This window comes from Orcinus orca, chromosome 12, assembly GCF_937001465.1.
Source record: "Orcinus orca chromosome 12, mOrcOrc1.1, whole genome shotgun sequence".
Taxonomy (NCBI): Eukaryota; Metazoa; Chordata; class Mammalia; order Artiodactyla; family Delphinidae; genus Orcinus; species Orcinus orca.
The window spans coordinates 10,326,653-10,354,449 of record NC_064570.1 but is presented as its reverse complement, the minus strand read 5'-3'; the positions used below and the strand labels follow the sequence as shown (position 1 = coordinate 10,354,449).

General features: G+C 39.4%; 2 long non-coding RNA genes across 12 annotated transcripts in view; one reads left to right on the top strand and one right to left on the bottom strand.

Annotated features, from left to right (window-relative positions):
- Positions 1 to 144: 144 nt before the first annotated feature.
- On the bottom strand, positions 145 to 27,265 carry LOC117196327 (uncharacterized). Of its 10 annotated transcripts, none has more exons than XR_007470585.1 (4): positions 26,726 to 27,258; positions 17,158 to 17,378; positions 6,032 to 6,257; positions 145 to 4,560 (listed from the first exon to the last, which is right to left on the bottom strand). It is a non-coding gene; the product is annotated as an uncharacterized LOC117196327 (long non-coding RNA). The 10 variants fall into 10 exon arrangements; XR_004476457.2 differs by having other exon boundaries at positions 26,759 to 27,258; XR_004476460.2 differs by lacking the exon at positions 26,726 to 27,258 and adding an exon at positions 26,209 to 26,323.
- The window catches only part of LOC117196329 (uncharacterized), a 35,478-nt gene continuing 34,183 nt past the window's right edge, over positions 26,503 to 27,797 (top strand). Inside the window, exon 1 of one of the 2 annotated variants that reach the window (XR_004476463.2) lies at positions 26,503 to 26,645. This is a non-coding gene — a long non-coding RNA (uncharacterized LOC117196329). The remainder of the gene's footprint in view (positions 26,646 to 27,797) is intronic. The other variant, XR_007470595.1, reaches the window with a different exon arrangement.

Here is a 27,797-nt window from a genome sequence, read left to right as displayed (position 1 = left end):
CCTCCTCCTCCTTCAGGCCTGAGGTGTTCCCAGCAACCAGAATGCCTGGCACATAACAGGCACTTTGTGGAAAGCATTCATGGATTAGAGATAATGTACACTGAACATATCACTCGGCATAGCGCAAGTCAGGGGCTCAACAGATGGTGCCTATTATTTTATTACATTTCTTGTCTGTCCAACTCAGACAGTGAATGTCAGATAGGGTCCTTCTTTTGTACACCTTTTTATAGTGCTAGGCACAAAAATCACTCAATAAATAAATTCTTTTTAACGGGACTTGACTTGTTCTAAAGCCAATAGTGAGGGGGAACTGAGATGATTTTTGTCCAAGCTGGCTGGCTGGCTCTACTTCATTTGAATGGCCAGAATTCTAGCACGTCATGTAGGGTCTTTATTAAAATTAATTATAATCAGACTCCATCCGTCTCTTCCAAGGGAGAGAAGAAAGCAGCTTCCCACAAAAGTCGTCTTGGCCACTCTCGGAGGCAGAGGGTTACTATGAGGCCCTATGCGACATCTCTTCACTCTAATCACCAAATGTCATAAATATCCAATAATCTTCTAGAAACTACCAAAAAACGAGGTAATAGATATGATCTCTGCCCCCAAATCACTTAAAATCTAAACTTGTCAGAGCAGAAGAGAGAGGCCCTGTTATTTTTCCCAGGTTCCCTATCCAGTCTCAGCAATGTCCCCTCCCCCCTGCTCTCCGCTTACCTCAAGGTCTGACAGGAACGTACTGCCTGGCATTCCTACCTGTTTGACATCCCATGTTCTCGGCCGCATAACGAGAGTGCATTTTATGGATTATATGACACACAGTGTCTCCTGCTTTACCATATTCAGGGAGCAGCAAATACATATGTACAGTTTAAGTGCCCTGTTTCCTTACTATACAGTTATCATATATCTCTGTACAGTGAAACCAGCCTTCAGAATGCTGTGTAGAAGGTGGTGATAATTCCTGGCTCTTCTCCTTTTTGCAGATGCAAAAAAATCTAAGAAAGGGAAGCCATTCCTCACCACCAGGAGTGCATGTAAAGGAGGGCTGCCTGCCAGCCACAGTATTCGGGAAATTCAATTCACTTGTAATTGAATCCCCAGCGCAACACTCCAAGGTAGGTGGTGTTATCCTCCATTTACAGATGAAGAAAGAGGCTAGACAGATTAAGTAATGTATATTAGGTCACCCAGATGTTAAGTAATAAACCAGGATTTGAACTAAGCTTTCTCTGATTCCAAAGTCTCTTCTAAGACTATGCTATGCACCCTTGGGCTGTTTACTTACTTCTTTGGGCCCAAGCTTGGTTATCCTCCTTAATAGCTCCCACTCTACCCTGGATACTATTTTTAAAAAACCATAAAAAGTTGCCCAACCGAATTAAAAATATTACAAAGCTACAACAATTATAAAGTTAAAACAGAATAGTAAGCAGAGAAACAGTAGAGTTCAGAAATAAACTTAGGTATATGATAAAGGAAACATTTCAAGTCATTTCAAATGGAAGAAAAATGGATTATTCTACAAATGGTATTGGGAAACCTGGTTAGCAAAACAATTAGTAGGTGCCCGATAAGTGACTGTAATTTGTACATGGTGCAACTATGATATAACATGTTGTCCAGCTCCCGCATGACTGCTGAGACAAGAGATTAGGGATAACTTTTTGAGTTCTGGACTTTTTAAGTCTCTGGTCTATACAGTACTCTGATCTTCTGAATGCCTCACACAATCTCCCATGACACTTTCAATTTACAGAGTGTTTTCACTACCCTATTAGTGCAGGGCAGGTGCTATTATTCCCACTTTCTATATAAAAGCACTGAGGCTCGGAGAGGTTAAGTTCACAGCTGGCATGGCATGTGAAACTTAAACACCCGCTTACTGATTCTTTGTGTTACTGTCTTACTATCAGACTCAATACACAAGCTCTCCATCACATTCACACCCACACAATTTAAACAATGAAAAACAATGTCACTACATTAACGCAATAACTATGTTAATTTCTCTGGATTCCTGATCAGTCTTTGTCCATAATACACATATTTAACATAAGTGCAATCATAGTTTAATTACAAGTTAGTGGCCCATTTTTCCACTTCACATTGTATCCTAATTCGCCAATACTGTTCACAGTTTTGCAGCAAATGACTGATGTACATCTTGACTGTCTCTTACACACTCCTCTTCTTTAAACCCATCTGTGTAAATCTCCATTTCTTTTTTTAAATTTATTTATTTTTATTTATTTTTGTCTTCGTTGGGTCTTTGTTGCTGCGCGACAGCTTTCTCTAGTTGTGGTGAGCAGGGGCTACTGTTCGTTGAGGTGCGCAGGCTTCTCATTGCTGTGACTTCTCTTGTTGCGGAGCACGGGCTCTAGGCGCACAGGCTCAGTAGTTGTGGTTCCCGGGCTCTAGCGCGCAGGCTCAGTAGTTGTGGCGCACGGGCTTAGGCGCTCCGCGGCATGTGGGATCTTCCCAGACCAGGGCTTGAACCTGAGTCCCCTGCATTGGCAGGCGGATTCTTAACCACTGCGCCACCAGGGAAGCCCTAAATCTCCATTTCTAACCCAATTGCTCTTAAATGAATTTCTTTCACAGGAGTGAATGCATGCAGTTGTGTTCCTCAAACAGGCAGCCATTTATCTCCCTTCCCTCAAGGAGAAGTCCTGTGTCTTTTCCCAGTCCATGGGTAACTCTACATGTACAGTGTGTTTGGTTTCCTCTGCTTTCAGAGTTTCTCTCCAGGAACTCTTCTTCTGAAGATTCTTGCCTGGGTGTAAGCAGCGGAAGGGGGCGTCAGTTGCCTTCTCGGATTAAGGATTCCCTCCCCACTCCTTTTTTAACCTGTGGCTTCCCAATTTAGCTTCCTCAGGACGGTCATCACTAAAACCATGATTCACCCCCATGGTTTCCTCCCTGGCCAGGGAGAAATTTCAAACTGAACATTTTCATCACCATTATGTATACAGTGTGATTCATGGAGAACAGACTCTGCTTAGAGAATTAAATAAGTCATTGTTTTCAATCATCCACAGTGGTTGTTTAAAGAGAGACACATCTTCCATACTTACTGTTCTATTCTCCCTATTTCAGGAGATGAAAGTGACCTCATGGAAACACACCCTGACCTGACTGGTCTCTGTTTGAAAACAAGTATATAAAGAGAGACATGGAAAAAGAAATATATTTTTTGGTCAGTGCCTGTCCTAAATATTCCATAAGGTCAAGTTCAGTCTACTTAAAATAAGGAGTTATGAGGTCTTAACAAGGCACTACTCAAATAGGCTGTCAACAAACACCTATGGAATGTCTGTGCATGAGTCTGTTAGATCTCAGAAGGACATACACAGTCTCTGCCCTCAAGAGGTTGATTCTCTACACCCAGTTGTCTGGCAGACACACACACTGACAAAATCTGCCAAAAAAGGGTGATAATAAGAGGGTTGTAATATTTCTGATAATAAGAGGGTTGTAATATTTCTGCAAAAGGTTGATTTAGATCAGGGTTATAACTATGAAGTGCTTTTACTTAATTAAAATGTAGATTATTAAGCTACAGAATAATAACCATAATAATAACTGGGAAAGATGCTATTATGATTTGGTTTTGCTTTCAGACAGCTAATTGCAAAACATTTGTGCAAGAGGAAGAGTAAGATTTTTTTTTTTCCCTAAGAACGTATGCTATCTATCAACGAAGGCAACTATTTTCTTTTTCACCATTAAGGAGTCTTTCCTGGGGAAAGAAGCTCTAATTCCATTCTGGGAGCAAAGAAAGAAAATTTATGATTTAGTACATCCCAGATTGATTGTAACTTTTCATGACTCAGCAAAGATGGGTTAGGAATGTCCAAACATATTTGAATGTTACGCCTTTGTGAGGCATGGGCATTGCCAGTAGTTGAAGGTTATGGTAGCTGTGATTCAACAGGGGAACAGCAACCTCTATCTGAGAAAAATATAATACTATAGTAACAAGCCAAATTGCTGGCATTGTCAGTAGCTGTGATTTCACTTTATTGATTGTCTCCTGTGAAACATGAGGCTCTTTATTTGAATCATTTGTATAGGTGTCATATCAGGTTAATTGCAAAGCAATTGGATTTAATAATAATATAACTGTGTATCCATGTCCATCGATTCCTAGAATCGTGAGATGTGAATTGCACTTGACTGTGAGGTCGTGCGATCCTATGCGATGGGATGAGCCAGTCCCAGGCTGATCATGTAAATTTAAGCTGCCCAGAGTGAGCTTTAACTTATATGCCAGTTTGGATTGTTACTGAAATATTTTATAGGTCTGGAACATGATTGGTTATAAATTGGATGCCCTTGAATTGTTTTAAAAAGCATAGCTTTATGTTGAGTTAACAGCATGACGTTAAGATTGGTACCAATGTAAATACAGAGGATGAAGGCTTTCTGTTGGCCACGCTTTCTTGCAAATTTGCACAGTTGCTTAAATTATTTCACTCTTAGTTGGGCTGCTTTGTCTTTGTTAGTCCATTGAGTAAGGAATGTAAGGTGGTTCTCAACATGGACAGAAGTTCCCTGAAAAGCAAGGACACATACCAGATAAATATATCAATGACCAAGTCCATCATTCCATAACAGCTAAAGAAACAACATCATTATATATTTGCATAATTTATATTTATGTTTAAAATTCGTGGATATTTTCCACTTTTTCAGTCAAAGGACATTCGTTTCCAAGAGGGTTGGAACGGGAAAAAACAAGTTTTGTGGGAAAATATCACATCCATATGGTGAAGAAAAACTAAAGAAAACATTCAAGACAAATCTAAGGAAAATTTAAGAGGTCTCAGAGACAGAAGGAAAAGAAGGAAGAGAAGAAAGAGGAGAATGAGGAAAGGAAGAGTTATAAAACGAGAAGATGGAGTAGCACAGTAAATACGGGCTGGCACGATAACAGCACTCAATAAAGGCTTTTGAATCAGTGACTCATTTAACCAAATTTTTAAAAAGTTGTGAAGAAAGTTAGTAATGAATCAAAATATATTGCCTAGATTTCTGTCTTTGATGAATCTAAAAAGGAGCAATGGACATTTTTGTTTAGGCCAAACGTTGCTACGTGAATTTATACTAAAATATTGTCTTTACCAGTTATATTTATATCGTCTATCATTTTAACTAGCACAATTGCCATAACATTTTCTCCATATCATTTGGCTTCACGGTCATTTTGGAGAGATCACTGGGAGAATCACTGACTTCTACAATTCATCCAAACCCAGAATGTAAAATCATTCCCCTAAACCTAAATGCTTCTCATCTCCCTCTGCTTTGGTTAAGCTGACTTTCTCACCAACTTAAAGACAATTTTTTTTTGGGGGGGGTTACCAAATCCAAAATAAAACTAAATACACTTAATAAGCATATTTATCTAGTAAGATATAAGCTATGTTTATTAGTGCCCCACAGGTTGATCTTTCTATGAGCACAAACCCTACAAGGTGGTTTTTAACCATTTTTTAGAAACATGTTTGAATGTGTTAATGGCTGAGATGCAGGCCCTGTCTAAATGCTAATGAATTATGTGACCATGTGTTCAGAGCTGCTCTGGCCCACAGTTGACAGCTGAGTCAACTGAAGGGAGCAGCAGTGACAGGAGACAAGAAAAGAAGCTACTTTTATCTTTTACAGATCTTTATTTGGTATGAATATAGTGATAATATTTCAGACTTAGGAGGACTATAGGAACCTGGACAATTTTAAAGGGAGGTGTAAGTGAGATTACACTATCAAGAAGAAAACTTCATATTTATGAATAAAGTTAAGTGCATAGTGTTTTCTAGTGTAATGAGGATAACAGGAATCAGTATCCTTCTGTTATGCCCCACAGTTCCATCTCTTTGGCCCTGTGATTTCACCATGTAGTCGCCAGACGCTGGATTTTCTTAATTAAAGCGAGACTCTTGTTAAGTGAAAACAGTAAAATGAAGAGATTCAAGTAAGAATCAACAAAAGAAAAATGACACTAAAACAATGAACCTTGCCTTACTATTCATATTTTTATGTAGCTCCTCATAAACACTCCTATTGTATAAAAAGTACAGCAATTTTCAATGATTAGGATGAATTTTGGACCCAAGACCGAAGAAAAGTTAAAAACGATAAAATGTTCTTCTCATTCTAAGGAGATGCTTCCTCTGAATGGATTCATGTTTTTATATTTCATGTATTTCATAGGCACCTTTCTCTTTGTTCATAAACATTTTATTCATAGCCTGGAAAGACAAAAAACAAAAAGGAACAAAACCCTGACAATCCAATTTGCTTTTAGTTTACCTACTCTTGAGTCCCACCCTCCATTTTTCTACCTTATTTCTAGTACCTTGTCATTATAATAGTGAAGGAAAACAAAAAGCCTACAGTGTTTGAGCAAAACCTCACCAAACTGCTTTGCCCTCCAAAACCTGTGTCCTGTGCCCCAGGGGCAGACACCAGCTGGAAAATGGGGCTGGGGAGGTGGCGCCGGGGAGAGGAGAATGGCAAAATGTGACCTGGCAGCACACTGCTGGGAAATGGTGCTCAGGGTCTCTCTTAGGCTAGAGTTTCTATCTTATAAAAGATTTGAAATTTTTATACTGTCACAGAACAAATAAAACCAAAACTATTGTTTCACAATCTATGCAGCCAATTGCACGTACTGATTGCATGTTTCTTGTTCTATCACATTTCCAACAGTTGCAAATGTTTCTTCCCCTGGGACTGTCAGGATGTCATATTGGTTTACTAGCGGGGTGGGGGATAGGGGAGGACCTTAGAGCATGGAGAGATAGCTGTCAATTGGATGATGGAAGATGACACATACTTGCTGTTCCACCCACCCCCATTCCGTGCTCTGATCAGGCACTGATTCACTTGACTCATCGCTTAGGCATCCCCTATTTCATTTCCATGCACTTGTTCATGCCCACACTGACCATATTTCAAACCCCAAAGTGGGGCACCAGCTCTAGCAATTATGACCATACTTGCAGGACCATGGTCAGGTTTGAAATAAAAACTGTCTCAGAAGATCTAAACCATGAGATGGTCATATCCACTGCATTTCTTCCAGTTCATCCATCTATAAAAATCTACCCCATTTATTAGGGACTCATTTAAGTGCTCCTCATTCAAAAAAACTTTTTTTTTAACTATTCTAATGTAATGTGACTCCTTCTGAATTAATAGTTTGTAAAATGTTGCCTTATATTTATTACAATGGTGATTTACATCTATAGAATATATTATAACATTATAACCTCATCCATACTTTTTTAAAACATGTAATATAAGCCATGCATCTGTTATTCTGATAAAAATGTAAAAGAGGGGGTTTTTTTTTAAAGTATGCTACATGTGGGCTTCCCTGGTGGCACAGTGGTTAAGAATCCACCTGCCAACGCAGGGTACACGGGCTCGAGCCCTGGTCCGGGAAGATCTCACACGCCACGGAGCAACTAAGCCCATGCACCACAACTACTGAGCCTGCGCTCTAGAGCCCACAAGCCACAACTACTGAGCCCGTGTGCCACAACTACTGAAGACCACGTACCTAGAGCCTGTGCTCCGCAGCAAGAGAAGTCACCACAATGAGAAGTCTGCACACTGCAAGGAAGAGTAGCCCCTGCTCACCACAACTAGAGAAAGCTCTCACACAGCAACAAAGACCCAATGCAGCCAAAAATAAATAAATAATTTTTAAAAATAAAGTATGCTACATGTACGTTATATATATAAGAAAAGGCAATTAACACATAGCTTTCATGTTATGTATAAATGTTAACCATTTTTTAAGCACTATTCAAGCATGGCATGCTATATAGTGTTGGAATTTTTTGTTTTCTAAGGCTGTTTCTGTTTATAAACTACTTTGCCTACTCCCTTGGCCCTCCAAAAAAGACACATTTATAATCAATTTATTTAAGCAATTATAGATGAAGGCATAGATTGGGGAGGACCTACCTAAAGATCCTCTGTGACAAGTCTTAGAAATCTCAAGCCAAGATAGGAACATTAGTACTGCACCTATTGCCTGTGCCACTCTAGAGGCACAGTTATATTAGCTTATAATTGATGCCTTGTATTTTATTTTCTTGCCTCCTTGTTTACTAACTCTATGTTTTCTAATAGAACTATGCAACTTTGGAGTTTGGGGATCAAATATCTGCCTGTCTTCCATTACCGCTGCTATCTAGATTGTCTGTCGACATTTTCTACATCTGGTCATCTGGTGTTTACTTGAACAAATACAATGAACATACCATTTCTAATACTGATACTCACTTTATCAGAAAGGTTATTCTTACAGTGAACTGAAATCTGATTCGTTGCCTCTCACTTCCTTTTTTTATTGAAGTATAGTTGTTTTACAATGTTGTGTTAGTTTCAGATGTACAGCAAAGTGATTCAGAGTCTTTTCCATTATAAGTTATTATAAAATATTGACTATAGCTCCCTATGCTGTATAGTAGGTCCTTGTTGTTTATCTCTTTTATATACAGTAGTGTGTATATGTTAATCCCAAACTCCTAATTTATCTCTCCCCCAAACCTGCCCCACTATCCCCTTTGGTAACCATAAGTTTGTTTTCTATGTCTGTGACTCTATATCTGTTTTGTAAATGTGTCTCTTTTGGAGAAGGTTCAAAGAATGAAAGAATAATGTGGTTAAAGTACAGGCAATGAGGGGTAGGGAAGTAAGAGGTAAAGTTGGAGAGTTCAAACACCACCAGAAGCCTTGGAGGCCTGATAAGTTTTCTCCTCAAAACAATAGGAAGTCACTGAAGAGTGTGGTAAATTGCATTCTTGATCACCAAATATTCTGGCTTCACTTCCTCCAGTGTTTCTCCCTGTGAGAAGATCATGCATCCCTCCATACTGAACTCAGAAGAGACTCTGTGACCTGCTCTGGCCAATGAAGTAGGGGCAGCAATGACATGCGTCCCTTCCAGGCAGAAGCTTTAAGAGCCAGCATGCAGATCACACTTTCTCTTTGGTCATGGTCATTGCTACCATGGCCGGCAATGTTCCACATAGAGGCTGCTCCATCAGCTTGAATCCCAAAGTGGAATTTCCATGGAGCAAAGCCACAGACATGCTATGAATGAGCAGTAAGCTGCTGTTGTTGAAAACTAAAGAGATTTCTGGGGTTGTTTGTTACTACAGGTATTACCTAACTTATTCTGACACATACAAAGGATTTGATGAGTCCTGAAGGAACATGACCAAATTTGTGTTTGGAAAAGATGAGCAACTACTATTCAGAAAGTAGATTACTGAAAAGAAACCAAAGTAGGTTCTGGAAAACAAATTAGGCAGTTATTACATTAATCCAAGTAATTGCACAATGGTGAACACAGAGATACAAAGATGTAGATATAGCCAAAAGCTATTTAGGAGGTAAAATTTTCAGGGTTTTGGGATAGATTTGGATCCTTGGTGGAAGAGGGGAATGGAGAAATGGGGGTTTGGGGGAGGATGCCTAAGTTTCTGGCTATAGGCTTCAGATGAACACTGGTGACTTAAGATGAAATGGGTAAAACTAAAAGAGGACAATACTTGAGAGAAAAGATCACGAAGTTTAGAACATGCTGAATCTGAAGCGCCTTTGAGACAGCCAAAGATGTTGAGTGGGCAGTTGGCTATAGGTCTGGGACCCAAAGGAAAGGTCAGGTTAGAGAGAGAAATTTAGGAATCACTGGTATATAGATGGTAACCATGGGTAGCAGTGAGTTTGCTAGGTAGAGAGTAAATAGTAAAAACCATAAGTGCAAGAGAACAAAAGAGAAAAAGATTTTAGGACTAAATGTTGAGAAGCTCCAAAACTTAACATCTGGGTAACAAACTTAACGCTTATTAAGAAGGATTAACCAGGGAGGAGGGAAGAGAATCAGGAGGATATGGTGCCTCAGAAGCCAAAAGGAAAGAGTGTTTTTCAAAAAGGAGAGAGTGATTCAGTGTCAAGGCTGCTCAGAACTCAAGAAAGATGAGACCAAGAAATCTCCACCGGGTTGAGCATCATGAAGGTCACCAGGGGCCTTTGCCACAGCCAGTTGTTACCAAAATGGTGAGATGCCACACAGTGTCCCTGCTGGCTGTCGCACAAGGACATGAGTGAGGCCAGCATCCCTACAGGAGGATCAGTCTCTATGTATCAGTCCTGCTGACAGGGTCTCACGAACATTCACTAACACGCTCCCTGTGCTACCCAGTAGTGTGTCCTGCCCCCTTTCTCCACCTTCTGCAGAGGTTAAGAAAAAAGTATAGCTCCAAACCATGATAAAACCATTATTTAACATCATTTTGTGGGTATTTTGGAAAACAGGATTAACTACACATGCCATGATATTCAGTTACAAAATTAAACATACTCTTAAAAAGTTTATTCACATTAATTTAAGTAATTAAAAAAAATACCAAAACCCACATGCAGTGTTAAAAAAAAAATACCAAAACCCACATGCAGTGTTAAAACCCACATGCAGTGTTTTCTGCTGATTAAAAAATACATATGTTCTTTTGAATTAGAGTAGTTTTTCTTTTTTGGCAGGGGGAGGGTGTAGGAGGTGGGGATAAAGAAAGAATCCTCCCTTCTTATTTTCTTTTATTTAAATTTATTTTTTATTGAAGTATAGTTAATTTACAGTGTTGTGTTAGTTTCAGGTATGCAGCAAAGCGATTCAGTTATACATATATATCTATTCTTTGTCAGATTCTTTTCCATTATAGGTTATTACAAGGTATTACATACAGTTCCCTATGCTAATCAGTAGGACCTTGTTGATTATCTATTTTATATATATATATAGTAGTGTGTATCTGTTAATCCCAAACTCCTAATTTATCCTTCCCCCCAACCCTCTTCCCCTTTGGTAACCATTTCTTATTTTTCTTAATTTCTGGTCCAGATTGCTCCTACAAATATTGTGACTACATACTTCTAGCTTATTCATTTATACAATAATCTTATTTTTTTTTTGTCTTTTGAACTGTCCCTCAGGCCTGGCCTTTTCTTTTCTCACCCATTTCTGCCACTTCTTGCTTCTGTCTTTGCCCCCCACCCCCGCCGCCAATTCATTTTGCATACGTGCCTACCTGTCAGAATCCTATTCTTAAAATCCCATTTTAATCATTTCTCTGCCATCAGAGAAATGTAAAGTCTCTGAAACTTTACATCACATGAAATGTAAAGTTCTCCACTTAGAACACAATCTGTCCTCATCTGACTACCCCCCCACCCCAGGTACAAATTCTGCTCCGCTAAGGCTCATCAGAACCAGGCCTCACACTCCTATTTGCCTTTTCTCTGTACTTTGGGACCGACCTCCCCTTTGGCTGAAATGCCCTCGGCTCGTCCCTTCACATAACCAGATCTGACCCATCTTTCGAGGCCCTGTAGGAAAAATCTGCAGGTAGAAATTGCTTACCTTCTACAAGAAATTTGGTAGTAAAAAAATGAATTTTATGGAGATTTTACTATGCTCTTTACATGAATTATGTCATGGAGTACTCAGAATAGCCCCTTGAGATAGACAACATTTTGCATATGATGAAAGTAGGGATTAAGTTCATCCGTGGAAAAGCACTTAGCACAGTGTCTCCCCATGATAAGGATTCAGTAAATGCTGACTGTCATTATGCTTACTAGAGAGATTTAGTAATTCTTCCAGGTCACACAGCAGTAAGTGAAAGAGCTAGAACTCAAACTCTGGCTTCACAGCCCACTCTTACTTTGACAAGAGCAGCAATACTCTGCACTGCTGCTACCTTGCCAACCTTCTTCAGCTGTTAGAGTCAACAGTGATTTCTGCTGCCTGAATTCCCTAGCAGTTGGAGTATCTGTACTAGGCTGGTTTGCGTTTGATGGCTGTCTTACTTGGACTTTTACTTTTTCTTCAGTATATGTCTTATCTCAAGACATGAAGATGTGTCTTATGTTTACTAGAGTAAAGACTAGTGGTGTGCGGACAAATGTCTACCAATCAGCTCTCAAGGAGGGGAAGGGGCTGATTCATACTATTTGCTGATTTCAGTGGTATAAATACTGCTACAATGGTCAACTTAAAGATGCCAAAGTGAAGTTAACCAAGTCATAAAATTCTTGCAAGTTTAACAATTGGCTCCTGCAAATTGGTGAAAGCTGGCTACGGCATACCACTGGTACAAAGGATTAGATATTGTACTGTATTCTCTTGTTTTGCTTAGTGCCAAGCTTGGTGCTGAGCAAATAGGATGCATGACCGCATATTTGGAGCTTCTGGTTCAAGGCTGGAAATTGCATATAAACATTTACTCGGCCCACTTCCCAAAATCCCATTGAAATGATGATACACAAAAACTAATACTTCCATAATAGTGCTTAAACAAGAAAAGGTGCCAATAGTCAATTAGAAAATTTGACAAATTTATGAAAGACAAGAAAGCAGATGGATTCCTATTGATGGATAAGCCAAAGGAAACCACAGATTGAACCAGCACCAGTGAGGCTGCTGTGGAGGAACCATTCTTCCCAGGAGGACTCTAAGCTCAGCAGGTACGGATAGCTTAAGTAGACAGTGGAGCAAATAATCAGGGCAATTCATTTAAAGCCTAAGGAATACCTGAGTCCGTCTGCCCACTGCCTCTTGTACATATTGTGAGCATTTTGTCCCCAGCTACAGGTCTCAGAATTGCTTTTAAAACCAAGTACAACGTTTCTGTGGGAAGGACCCACCCACCTCCCCGCCCCGCCACTCCGCAATGTGGATATTTGAGGCTGAAGAAATAAGAGCAGAGCCTCTGAGATCTCTGACCTTCAAAAAGACTCAGAGGGAAAAACTGGATATAATAAATAAAAATGTGTTTTAATGGCCAAGCTGTAGAGGAAGGGGAAGGAAATCTCCAAGTGGCACAAATGAAGAGAAACATCAAAGGCAAGGCGCTAAGTACAAGCTGTGCAGCCCGCCTCCCTTGCAGCTGGGGGTGACCATGTGATACAGATCCAGCCAACAAGATGTAAGCAGAAGTGGGCTAGGGATTTCAGGGAAAGTTTGGTTTTCCTGATCTGGGAACCATTCCTTCCTCCTTGTTGCTTTCTTCTCCCTTCTCCTACCTGAACTGTGGTCATGAGGCCAGAAGTGGAATAGCCAGCTTGCCACCATAAAACAAGCAGAAGGATAAAAGCTACTCTTTAAGGATGGAGGGGCAGGAAGATACAAGGAGCTTGAGGAAAAGGACATGGATGACAGTATTGCTTCCCTGCTCTGCCTATTTCCAACCTTCTTATTATGTTAGAAAAATAAAGCCCTTCCGAGTTAGGCCACTATAGTAAAGTTTGGTTGCATCCCTAAACGGTGTCTTGTATGTCTGGGATCTTGGATGGGATAAAAACACCTTTGAGACATGGAAACCCCAGGCCTGAGCTATGTGTGTGCATGGGAGCTGAATTTATACTACTTGCTTGACTTAGGAATCCCAAATTGAGAAATTAAACTTAAAAATCAAGCCAGGACATCTGAAACCTCTAGAGCCCTAGCAGTAAAAATGTACATTCAGGGCTCCCCTGGTGGCGCAGTGGTTGAGAGTCCGCCTGCCGATGCAGGGGACATGGGTTCGTGCCCCGGTCCAGGAGGATCCCACATGCCGCGGAGCGGCTGGGCCCGTGAGCCATGGCTGCTGAGCCTGCACGTCTGGAGCCTGTGTTCCGCAACGGGAGAGGCCACAGCAGTGAGAGGCCCGCGTACCGCAAAAAAAAAAAAAAAAAGTACATTCACTCCATGGGAACACTTTCACATCTCCTGGGAAGGAAAAAAAATTAGATATAAGTTCATAGTCAAAAATTACAAGGTCTATGAAAGAATAAACTACCATGGGTGAGTCAACAAATATAGCAAAGGGAAGAATCAGCATTCAGAGAACTGCATCTAAAAGAACACTCTGAAAGAGACTATGAAATGCCTACAACATGACCAAAGATGTAAACAAAGGCACAGGAATCATAATGAGAAAAAGAAGACAACATGAAAACAGAATAAACAACTCTGAAAAAGAACCAAATTGAGTCTCTATAAATGAAAAACATAGTCACTACAATTAAAAACTCAATGAAAAGGGTAATGAATATTTGAGACAAAAATGAAGAAAGAATCCATAAACCAGAAGATAGATTTGAGGAAATTTCTCAGAATGTGGGACAGAAAAACTATGAAATTGTGGCTAAGAGCCGTGAGAAGTTTCAATATATATCAAGTAGACATTCCAGACAGAACAAAGAATAGAGAAAGGGGGGAAGAGATAATATTTAAGAAAATAACACCTGAGAATTTTCTGGAAATAAACTAAAACATAAATGAGTCTTCAGATTTCAGAAGCATGCAAACATCCCAGCAGTATAATTTTTAAAATTCACAATTTGATATACAATACTATGGTGAAACTTCAGAATGTCAATGATGAGGAGAAAAATCTTAAAAGCAACCAAAGCAGATATCCTAAAAACAAAAAGCAAAAAATAGTCCAATTAGACCTTCATCAAAGTTGTCATCAGTCATCATAGATGTCTATGGGAAATAAATGGCATCTTTATGCTGCTAAGAGAAATAATCCTCATCCTAGAATTCTATACCCAGGTAAATTTTTATTTCAGACTGAGAGTGAAATAGACATTTCAAACCAACAAATATTGGGAGTTTACCACTCAATGACTCTTCCTAAAAGATCTACTGTGGGGTTTACTTCAGTAAGATAAACAGCTGAATCCAGAAGGAAGAAGTGGAGAGCAAAACATAAGGATGAATAAAGAATTTGGTAAACACATTGTCAAAATTAAGTAATGATTTACTGTAAATAATAAAACTGAGGGCTAATGTGAGAGGACTTTAAAAATAAGGTAATACTAAGATACCAGTCAACAATTACACAAGACATTGTAAAGGAAGATCTAAGTTAAATGGTCATAAAGCCCTGTATGCGTTTGAAGAAGAACAGACATATTGATTAACTTTATATTCGGTTAAGAATTTCTAAGAATAAACAGTAAAGAAATAGAAATACAACTTTTAAACCGAAGAGGACAAAGAAGGAAATTAAAAGAAAAAGGGAACTTGAGATATTGACAGTCCAATAAAAGGCAAGAAATGAAGGGGATGGGGAAAAAATCAGAAATACAAAATCTAAATGAATTCTAAATAGAAAATCTAAAAACATAATGCTGAGTGATACATACATTATATGAATATAAATGTATATTTTAAAACGTGAATCAATATAAAATATTGCTAACGGACAGATACATGAAGAAAAAATATAAAAACAAGGCTAGGAAAGACAGTCACCAATTTCAGAATAGTGGCTACCTTTGGAGGGGAAGGGAGGAAACTGGGACTGAAAACGGGTACAAAGGCTTAAATATATGTTCACATTTTTTCCCTATACTGTAAAGGAAGGAAGGAAGGAGGGAGGGAGGGAGTGGGGAGGAAAAATGATGAGCCATTCAATCCAAGGGTAATTCTACACAAATAAGCAACACATGAAAACTGACCCCTTAACAAATTAAAAAGTAGAACAGATATAGCATGAATAAATAGGAAATAAAACCTATGGAGGTTGATTGGATAACAGCTTGTCTTCGGTTACTGGTATTGGCATTAGTGTTCTATCTGCAAAGGTTTCTGGGAGAGAAAATGAATTTAATTTGCAAAAGAAAAGATTGATATTACAGTGAAGGAAGGATTATGTGACTCTAAGACTGTTTCAACCTTTAATAGATGTTACTATATCCATTTTAGAAGAGTCTTGTTTCCTTAAAATATGTACAAGTAAGAATGATTTGACTTATAAAAATCTCTTTCTGAAGGCAAAATGTTACACTAGATAACTGTTCTCCAACGTGTTGATGTGCAAACATCTGGGTAAAAGAACTGCAAATGGTAAAAGACCTCCTTGGGATGCTTCCAATTCATAAAGTCTCAAACTAAGGAAGTTCCTGCACCCACTGCTGTTTGCCACAGTTCTGAAGAGGAGAAGAAGAGAGGGACAGGGAAAGGGAAGGGGAAGGGGAGGAGGAGGTGGGGAGATCAGAGGTAAAACTGCATAAACGACTCACCTACTTTTACCTACTTGTTCCCTGTTTCTCACTCAGGCAAAGGGTTAGATGCAAAGAGAACTGGAATAAACTCCGAATGTGATCACTTTCTACATTTCCTCTTCCTACAATTTTCCAGACAGCTGGCCTCCCTTACCTCAGCCAGAGTAGAGAGAAAGTGGGGTCTAATTACATCTCTTCCAATTCAAGCTGGCCATGGGGACAGTATCAGTGGGAACATTTGTTCATGGGTTTTATTGTTAAGTTTATGGCAGCTAAAAATACAGGCCCTGCCCTTTTGTCTTTTCTCACAGTGATGGCAGAGATTTTCACCCAGACACCAAGACCACCAGACATGATATCCTGGGTCAGTCCTGCAGACCCTTCACTGCTTCTTGGAGGGTCCCATGAATACTTTGAGGACTACCAGGTGATATAATCTCTGCCACCCCAGCCAGAAGGATGACTCTGAAATGTCATTTCCCCAACAATTCTCTTTTTTTCATTGAGGTATAATTCATATATTATGAAATGCACGTATTTTAAATTAATTCTGTTAATTTTGATAAAATTATGCTCCCATCCCAATCAAGGTACAGCATAAAATCACTTTTAAAGGAAAATTATTTTCTGGATGAAGCCAATAGCAATGAAACACAATAGCTTCTATTTCCAAATCTTACATTTGCAATTTTAGAAATAGTACCCAAGACTTGAAGATAATGAGATACAGTGTAGTAAATAGTACATTTTACCCCATCTATAAGAATAGTTCGATTTTCCATAGTCATTTAGATAAGAAACAGAAAATGCTATAAATCACTGTAAAGTGATTTGTACTTTAAAGTACAAATCTTAACATTCGTATGCTGAAAAATGATTAATCATACTTTATATTCTTTTCATATTTTATTATACTGCCACATGAATAAGCTGATATACCTTATCTTATTTCCTATCGGGAACAATCTGGATTAACAGTCTAGGCTGAATTCCATGCTAGAAACGAGGATACAGAGCTACAAATGGTTCTCTTTAAGTCAAAGGAAAATAAGAACAAGTACAGGAACACCTTACTCTGGAGTTTCTTTATTTGGGTTTAAACCTCTCTTCACAGGCTTTTTTCAAGTCTTTGAAGCATTATTAAATGATCCTACTATTGATTTTCCGTGCCTCAGTCCTGGTGAAAATGGAGTGACTTGGACCACTAATGACTGAAGTCCACTCATCGTCTGAAGGACAATCACAAAGGCTGGAGCTCATTCCTGCAAGCATCCTCATAACTTAGATTTCAACGCCTGGAAATAGGACAGGTGGGAAATAGGACACAGAATTCAACTCATCTCTCTTACTTAAATATAGCACTGCTGCTATTTCTGTTACTTATCTTGGGAAATTTTATAAGTATTGGTATATTTTGCTATTCAGCATGAAGCTGTATGCCTCATTTCTACCTTTGAGATCCAAATTTCCAAGTAATCACTTTTAGGAAAGCATTCCTCTATTTCCAGCTTCATTCTCCATGGGCCATTTATTTGTGATGCTGAGCCACTGAGTAACTTGAACTTACAGTAAGAATTTGTGATGCCAGTTTCCATCGTAAAAAGAAAAGCTTTTCAGACAAACCAATTTTTTTTACAATGCGTAAAAGAAATGAACAGGCATTTTCACATAAGAGAGGGGAAAATGAATGGTCTCATAAGTTCAACCTCATAAATAATCAGGAAAATGCAAATTAAAACCACAGTGAGACACCATTTCAACACCCCTTCAGAGCAGCAAAAATCTGTAGTCTGACAATACCAAGTGTTGATGAGGATGTAAAACTACATCCTAAGCACATTATACTTATATTATGTGGATGTTATATGACTGTATGTCATGTGACTGTATGTTAGATGATATTAAATAAGTGTTGCTTTTCTTAGGTATGTTAATTCTGAAGTATTTGGGAGTGAAATGTCAAGATGTCTACAACTGTAAAATGGTTCAGCATAAAGGATGAGCAGAGAGAAAGCAAGTAGGGGGCAGGCTCTGGGGGCAGAGTCTGTAGGTCTGAATTGTGTCTTGCCCACTTATTGATTGTAGTTTGGGTAATTAATCTCTCTCTACCTCAGCTTAATTATCTGTGAAGTGGAAGTAATGGTGGTATATATTCAACAGAGATGTTGTGAGCATTAAATGAGGTAATTCACGTAAAGTACTTACAGCGGTCACTGCTTTGTCATAAGCCTTCAATAAATGTTATTACCTCTGTTGGCTCCATTTTGTAGTTGATGTAAGTTGAGACTCAGAAAGGTGATATAACTTGTTCAGTCACATAACTGGCTATTGGTGGTTGGAGCTAAAAGAGCTGGAGCTGTCAGGAAGCTCTCCTACTAGTAAACAGCAACACACACACAGCAGCCCTGTTTACAAGAGCAAATATTTGAGACAATCCAAGTGCCCATCTACTGTAGAATGGATTGCTAAATTGTGTTACATTTCCCTACTAGAACCCTACAGAGCCAGGGAAAGGACTAAGACAAATTAACATGAAGAGTATCAAAAAATTGAAATAAGTTAAAAGCTTTTATTCTATCCTTAAAGATTTTAGCTGCTCTAGCAACAAAAGGACTGATTAACCCACTAAAACTACCATGAAGGGCTTCCCTGGTGGTGCAGTGGTTGAGAGTCCGCCTGCCGATGCAGGGGACACGGGTTCGTGCCCCGGTCCTGGAAGATCCCACATGCCGCGGAGCAGCTAGGCCCGTGAGCCATGGCCACTGAGCCTGCGCGTCCGGAGCCTGTGCTCCGCAACGGGAGAGGCCACAACAGTGAGAGGCCCGCATACCGCAAAAAAAAAAAAAAAAAAAAAACCCTACCATGAAGAAAATAAATCAAAAAATGCTTTGGTTTAGAAACACTTTGTACTTCATCACAGCATTTTCTGTAAGAGCAAGAAATTGTTATCTAAATGTTTAAAAGGTGAGTAGTTATATAAACCAAAGAATTACTCCTACAATGAACTAATTTGCAGCCATTGAAGTTGTGTCTTTAAATGAATATTTAGTGATATGGTGGAATGCTCACTGTATAATGTTGAATTAAAAAATATAGAATTGCAAAGGGCAGACAGCAGAAGCAAGAAGAACTACAATCCTGCAGCCTGTGGAACAAAAAACACAATCACAGAAAGGCAGACAAGATGAAAAGGCAGAGGGCTATGTACCAGATGAAGGAACAAGATAAAACACCAGAAAAACAACTAAATAAAGTGGAGATAGAAAACCTTCCAGAAAAAGAATTCAGAAGAATGACAGTGAAGATGATCCAGGACCTCAGAAAAAGAATGGAAGCAAAGATCGAGAAGATGCAAGAAATGTTTAACAAAGACTTAGAAGAATTAAAGAACAAACACCTAGAAGAATTAAATAACAAACAGAGATGAACAATACAATAACTGAAATGAAAAATACACTAGAAGGAACCAATATCAGAATAATTGAGGCAGAAAAACGGATAAGTGACCTGGAAGACAGAATGGTGAAATTCACTGCCGTGGAACAGAATAAAGAAAAAAGAATGAAAACAAATGAAGACAGCCGAAGAGACCTCTGGGACAACATTAAATGCAACAACATTCGCATTATAGGGGTCCCAGAAGGAGAAGAGAGAGAGAAAGGACCCGAGAAAATAATTGAAGAAATTATAGTCGAAAACTTCCCTAACATGGGAAACAAAATAGCCACCCGAGTCCAGGAAGCACAGAGAGTCCCAGGCAGGATAAACCCAAGGAGAAACATGCCGAGACACATAGTAATCAAATTGACAAAAATTAAAGACAAAGAAAAATTAATGAAAGCAACAAGGGAAAAACAACAAATAACATACAAGGGAACTCCCATAACATTAACAGCTGATTTCTCAGCAGAAACTCTACCAGCCAGAAGGGAGTGGCACAATATATTTAAAGTGATGAAAGGGAAGAACCTACAACCAAGATTACTCTACCTGGCAAGAATCTCATTCAGATTCGATGGAGAAATCAAAAGCCTTACAGACAAGCAAAAGGTAAGAGAATTCAGCACCACCAAACCAGCTCTACAACAAATGCTAAAGTAACTTCTCTAAGTGGGAAACACAAGAGAAGAAAAGGACCTACAAAAACAAACCCAAAACAATTAAGAAAATGGTAATAGGAACATACATATCGATAATTACCTTAAATGTGAATGGATTAAATGCTCCAACCAAAAGACGCAGGTTCGCTGAATGGATACAAAAACAAGATCCATCTATATGCTGTCTACAAGAGACCCACTTCAGACCTAGAGACACATACAGACTGAAAGTGAGGGGATGGAAAAAGATATTCCATGCAAATGGAAATCAAAAGAAAGCTGGAGTTGCAATACTCATATCAGATAAAATAGACTTTAAAATAAAGAATGTTACAAGAGACAAGGAAGGACATTACATAATGATCAAGGGATCAATCCAAGAAGAAGATATAACAATTATAAATACTATATGCACCCAACATAGGAGCACCTCAATACATAAGGCAACTGCTAACAGCTATAAAAGAGGAAATCGATAGTAACACAGTAATAGTGGGGGACTTTAACACCTCACTTACACCAATGGACAGATCATCCAAACAGAAAATTAATAAGGAAACACAAGCTTTAAATGACACAACAGACCAGATAGATTTAATTGATATTTATAGGACATTCCATCCCAAAACAGCAGATTATACTTTCTTCTCAACTGCACATGAAACATTCTCCAGGATAGATCACATCTTGGGTCACAAATCAAGCCTCAGTAAATTTAAGAAAACTGAAATCATATCAGGCATCTTTTCTGACCACAACACTATGGGATTAGAAATCAAAGGGAAAAAAACGTAAAAAACACAAACACATGGAGGCTAAACAATACGTTACTAAATAACCAAGAGATCACTGAAGAAATCAAAGAGGAAATCAAAAAACACCTAGAGACAAATGACAATGAAAACAGGACGATCCCAAACCTATGGGATACAGCAAAAGCAGTTCTAAGAGGGAATTTTATAGCAATACAAGCCTACCTCAAGAAAAAAAAAAATCCCAAATAAACAATCTAACATACACCTAAAGGAACTGGAGAAAGAACAACAAACAAACCCAAAGTTAGGAGAATCAAAGAAATCATAAAGATCAGAGCAGAAATAAATGAAATAGAAACAAAGAAAACAATAGCAATGATCAATAAAACTAATTGCTGGGTCTTTGAGAAGATAAACAAAATTGATAAACCAGACTCATCAAGAAAAAGAGGGAGAGGACTCAAATCAATAAAATTAGAAATAAAAAAGGAGATGTTACAACAGACAACGCAGAAATACAAAGCATCATAAGAGACTACTACAAGCAACTCTATGCCAATAAAATGGACAAACTGGAAGAAATGGACAAACTCTTAGACAGGTATAACCTTCCAAGACTGAACCAGTAAGAAATAGAAAATATAAACAGATCAATCACAAGTAATGAAATTGAAACTGTGATTTAAAATCTTCCAGCAAACAAAATTCCAGGACCAGATGGCTTCACAGGTGAATTCTGTCAAACATTTAGAGAAGTACTAACACCCATCCTTCTCAAACTCTTCCAAAATATTGCAGAGGAAGGAACACTCGCAAACTCATTCTATGAGGCCACCATCATCCTGATACCAAAACCAGACAAAGATACTACAAAAAAAGGAAATTACAGACCAATATCACTGCTGAATATAGATGCAAAAATCCTCAGCCAGATAATACCAAACAGGATCCAATAACACATTAAAAGGATCGTACACCGTGATCAAGTGGGATTTATCTCAGGGATGCAAGGATTCTTCAATATACGCAAATCAATCAATGTGATACACCATATTCACAAACTGAGGAATAAAAACCATATGATCATCTCAATAGATGCAGAAAAAGCTTTTGACAAAATTCAACACGCATTTATGATAAATACTCTCCAGAAAGTGGGCATAGAGGAAACCTACCTCAACATAATAAAGGCCATATACGACAAACCCAGAGCAACATCATTCTCAATGGTGAAAAACTGAAAGCATTTCCTCTCAGATCAGGAACAAGACAAGGATGTCCACTCTCACCACTGTTGTTCAACATAGTTTTGGAACTCCTAGCCATGGCAATCAGAGTAGAAAAAGAAATAAAAGGAATACGAATTGGAGAAGAAGAAGTAAAACTGTCACTGTTTGCAGATGACATGATACTATACATAGAGAATCCTAAAGATGCCACCAGAAAACTACTACAGCTAATCAATGAATTCGGTAAAGTTGCAGGATGCAAAATTAATGCACAGAAATCTCTTGCATTCCTATACACTAATGATGAAAAATCTGAAAGAGAAATTAAGGAAACAATCCCATTTACCACTGCAACAAAAAGAATAAAATACCTAGGAATAAACCTAAGTAGGGAGACAAGAGACCTGTATGCAGAAGACTATAAGACACTGATGAAAGAAATTAAAGGTGATACAAACAGATGGAGAGATATACCATGTTCTTGGATTAGAAGAATCAATATTGTGAAAATGACTATACTACCCAAAGCAATCTACAGATTCAATGCAATCCCTATCAAATTACCAATGGCATTTTTTATGGAACTAGAACAAAAAAAACCTTAAAATTTGTATGGAGACAAAAAAGACCCCAAATAGTCAAAGCAGTCTTGAGGGAAAAAAACGGAGCTGGAGGAATCAGACTCCCTGACTTCAGACTATACTACAAGCTACAGTAATCAAGACAATGTGGTACTGGCACAAAATCAGAAATACAGAAAAATGGAACAGGATAGAAAGCCCAGAGATAAACTCATGCACCTATGGTCAACTAATCTATGACAAAAGAGGCAAGGATATACAATGGAGAAAAGACAACCTCTTCAATAAGTGGTGCTGGGAAAACTGGACAGCTACATGTAAAAGAATGAAATCAGAACACTCCCTAACACCATACACAAAAAGAAACTCAAAATGGATTAGAGACCTAAACGTAAGGCCAGACACTATAAAACTCTCTTAGAGGAAAACATAGGAAGAACACTCTTTGACATAAATCACAGCAAGATCTTTTTTGACACTTCCTAGAGTAATGGACATAAAAACAAAAATAAACAAATGGGACCTAATGAAACTTAAAACCTTTTGCAAAGCAAAGGAAACTACAAACAAGACGAAAAGACAACCCTCAGAATGGGATAAAATATTTGCAAATGAATCAACAGACAAAGGATTAATCTCCAAAATATATAAACAGCTCATGCACCTCAATATTAAAAAAACAAACAACCCAATCAAGAAATGGGCAGAAGACCTAAATAGACATTTCTCCAAAGAAGACATACAAATGGCCAAGAAGCACATGAAAAGCTGCTCAACATCGCTAATTATTACAGAAATGCAAATCAAAGCTACAATGAGGTATCACCTCACACCAGTTAGAATGGGCATCATCAGAAAATCTACAAACAACAAATGCTGGAGAGTGTGTGGAGAAAAGGGAACCCTCTTGCACTGTTGGTGGGAATGTAAATTGATACAGCCACTATGGAGAACAGTATGGAGGTTCTTTAAAAAACTAAAAATAGAATTACCATATAACCCAGCAATCCCACTACTGGGCATATACCCAGAGAAAACCATAATTCAAAAAGACACATGCGGGGTTTCCCTGGTGACGCAGTGGTTGAGAGTCCGCCTGCCGATGCAGGGGACCTGGGTTCGTGCCCCGGTCCAGGAGGATCCCGCATGCCACGGAGCAGCTGGGCCCGTGAGCCATGGTTGTTGAGCCTGCACGTCCAGAGCCTGTGGTCCGCAGCAGGAGAGGCCACAGCAGTGAGAGGCCCACGTACCGCAAAAAAAGACACATGCGCCCCAATGTTCATTGCAGTACTATTTACAATAGCCAGGTCATGGAAGCATGCTAAATGCCCATCGACAGACGAATGGATAAAGAAGATGTAGTACATATATACAATGGAATATTACTCAGCCATAAAAAGGAACGAAATTGGGTCATTTGTAGAGACGTGGATGGATCTAGAGACTGTCATACAGAGTGAAGTCAGAAAGAGAAAAACAAATATCGTATATTAACGCATATATGTGGAACCTAGAAAAATGGTAAAGATAACCAGTTTGCAGGGCACAAATTGAAGCACAGATGTAGAGAACAAACATATGGACACCAAGGGGGAAAGTGGAGGGGTTGGGGGGATAGGGGTGGTGTGATGAGCTGGGAGATTGGGATTGACATATATACACTAATATGTATAAAGTGGATAACTAATAACCTGCTGTATAAAAATAAAATGAAACAAAATTCATAAAAAGAAAGTTACATTTCACGTGGCTCTTAAAAATATATATATATGTAGAATCCCAAACATTAAATATAAATATACAATTGACCCTTGAACAACTCTGGGGTTAGGGAGACGACCTGACCATCAACCCCCTGCAGTGAAAAATCCATATAACTTTATAGTTGGCCCTCTGTATCCTCAGTTCCACATCCATGGATTCAACCAACTACAGATTGCCTAGCACTGTAGTATTTATTGAAAAAAATCTGCATATAAGTGGACACATGCAGTTCAAACTCATATTATTCAAGGGTCAAATATATATACATATATATTTGTATGTATATGTATATAATAATGTATATGTATACCATATATTTATATATATTCACATATGACATATAAAAATACATGTATCTCACAGAAGAATAAACCTAGAGGTTTATGCACTAAAACAAAGTTTTTAAGTTAAAAGTGGATTTCTTTGGATGGAGAGATGGGAATGGTTTTTCCTTTTTGTTCTCATCTGTAATCTTGATTTTCTTTTATTTCTACAGTGATAATATAAAAGTGGTGAGTCAAGAGAGTAATTAGGCAGCATCTAATAAAGTCATGGACTTTGTCCCTAGAATCCTGAAACATTTCCCCTCCCGGGTGAAATTCTTCACATGTGCACAAGGAGACATATATAAGAAGGTCCATAGCAACATTGTTTACGACAGAGAAAAAGTAGAAACAACAGACATCAATCAGCAGAAGCACAGGTATCTAGACGTGGATATCTAGGCAGCAGTTAAAAGGAAGGAAGCAGAGGTACTGTACTCAAGCTGGGTATATCACAAAAATACAATGTGGAGTGCTTATCTGCAAATTGCAGAAATGTAGGTGCAGTATGATACCGTTTATATAAAGATTAAGAACATGCAAAATCACACTATATAATGTCTTATTTATGTGTATATACATTATGTGGCAAAAAAGATTTTTAATGCATGGTTATGATAAATAGTTTATATGAGGAATGTAAGGGTACTGAGATTAAGAAGGGGGACACGTGGTATGAGGGGGCTTCAATTACACCTGAAATGCTTTATCTCTTGGGCTGAGTAGTAGAATCCAGATGTTTGTTATATAATTCTCTTTGGGTTTGTTGTATGCCTGAAATGTATAATGAAGTAAAAATTTAAAGTCGAGTGTATCTCTAGAAATGAAATTAATTTCATTTCTGGAAGGTGCAATCATGGACTTTTGCACTAATTTCTTAAAATATTTTTACATCTTTATTTTTGGCAAAACCGACATTTCCAAACCAGAATATTTATTTTCCTGCTAAAATAGAAATGGCTTTTAATGAGCATATTTGATTATAATCATTACCCAATTTTGTTCAAAACGCAAACTGTCTTCACTGGGATAAAAATTAAAGCATACGACTCCCTCCCTTAAAAATACGTATTTAAAAGAGGGGCTTTAGAGACAGGCATTGAATCTGAAAAAAGTAGCAGTCCTTCGATTCTTTCTGCATATTCTAAAGTTAGGGGGAACTCTATGCTCAGAGTAGCCCCTCGGTGTCTAAGCCGGGCTTCCAGCCTTGGCATGGCTGGTGATCCCAATCCTGGCCAATTTTGTCAGGAGGCAGAATTACACATTTGCACATGGTTACACAGTTTCGTCAGCGAAACAGATTTAAACTAGCTTTAAGAGAAGGAAAAGAAAACATTCGGTGCATTCCACGTTTTCCCTTAAGTATACTGTACCTTCCAGTCATGCTGCATTTTGCATTCCTCAGAGCCCCAAAAAGCTATTTAAACTTTGCACATAAATCACTCCATCCCTTGTGAAATATAGCTGTCTCCTGCAAGAGAACTCCGGGGCGACCGGTCCCAAGTGGCTACACTCGGGGGGGGGGGGGGGGACGGGGGGGGGGAGCCCAGCTCAAAGAGAATCAAAGGCAGGTGACTTGAAGGGACGCGCTGCCTGCCTGGAAGGCTGGAGAGCCTCGGGGAAGTTCTCATTTTTTCTGTTCCGCATCCACCACAGCCTTTGGATTAAAAGCTCATGTGTTTAAAGCTGGTAAATTCTACCTCCTGACGACACGCTCTCAGCAGTTCCAGCAGGTGGGAAATGGAGGGTTACAAGGGCGGAAAGGATCATCAAAAGAGAGGACGGAAGAAGCAGAGCCAAGCTGGAAAAGGTGACGACCACCAAAAATTAACAGTGATATAAATGGGGGGAGGAGGGAGTATGCTCCCAGCAAAGAGGCTTTCCTTGTACCAAAGAATCCACCGCGCGGTGCCTCTAACTCACAGACGCGACTTGATTGACAACAGTTCTGTTTACACACCACACGGCCTCGGGAAGTCGTCGTCCAGCGTTCGCAAGCCGGTGCCTGCGTTCTGTTCTAGATGCTTCCTCTGGAAAGGAAAGGCCTGCGCGGGGCGAGGCGGAGCGCTGGGAAGGCGGGGATCTCCCCACCCGGTCCCCACTCGCTGGGGAGGAGGAAAACCGGTTCCCTCGCCAGCCTACCCAGGATCTGGCAGAGGAGGGCCGGGCGGTGCTCGGGACGAGTCCATGAAAACACCGGGCATCTGCCTGGCACGTCCCAGGGCCTCCCTCCCAGCGCACCGACTCATTGTGCACTGCTGATGAGGGCCTCTGAGAACAGAGGCAATCTCCGACCCAAACCCTGCCCAAAGCCCGGCTCGGGCGCGCGGACACACACACACACACACACACACACACACACACACACGTGCGCGCACACTCACACCCACGCACTCACCTGCGCAAGCGCACTCACACACGCACCCACTGCTCAGGTAGGTATTGCCAATAGGGGCCCCTTCTTTCTATGAAAGGTGCTTCGTAGCCGAATTCAGCGGGAAGGAATCATCCCAAGGCAGCCCTTGCTCCAGGACCTCCCTAAAGAAGTGCGAGAAGTCGCCTCTAGAAAACCCTGGAAGCTTCGACTTCCCAGGGCGAGGGAGAAAAGTCCACTTCACCTTTAGCTGGCCAAAAATCGTTCCTTCCTTTTTGGGCCTGGCTTCTCCTGTAACTAAAAGGGCTACATCTAACGTGAACCATCACTCAGTTGCCTTGTTTTCTTGTGGAATAGTGGGATCTTAGGTTCAGAGTTAAATTCATCCCCTGTCGTGACATGGCACCACGCTAGGCACCTGCACGGAAGTCAACTCACCTTGTCCTTATGCAAGGGTATGGGGCTGCTATTAATATCTGTCTAGTAACATAAGGAAAAAGGGTTTAGTAGGTCGTGCGATTTGTATAGTCATACAGACTAGTTCAGACTTGCAGGCCTAGCTTTTTAAACTCCAAGTTTCAATACTAC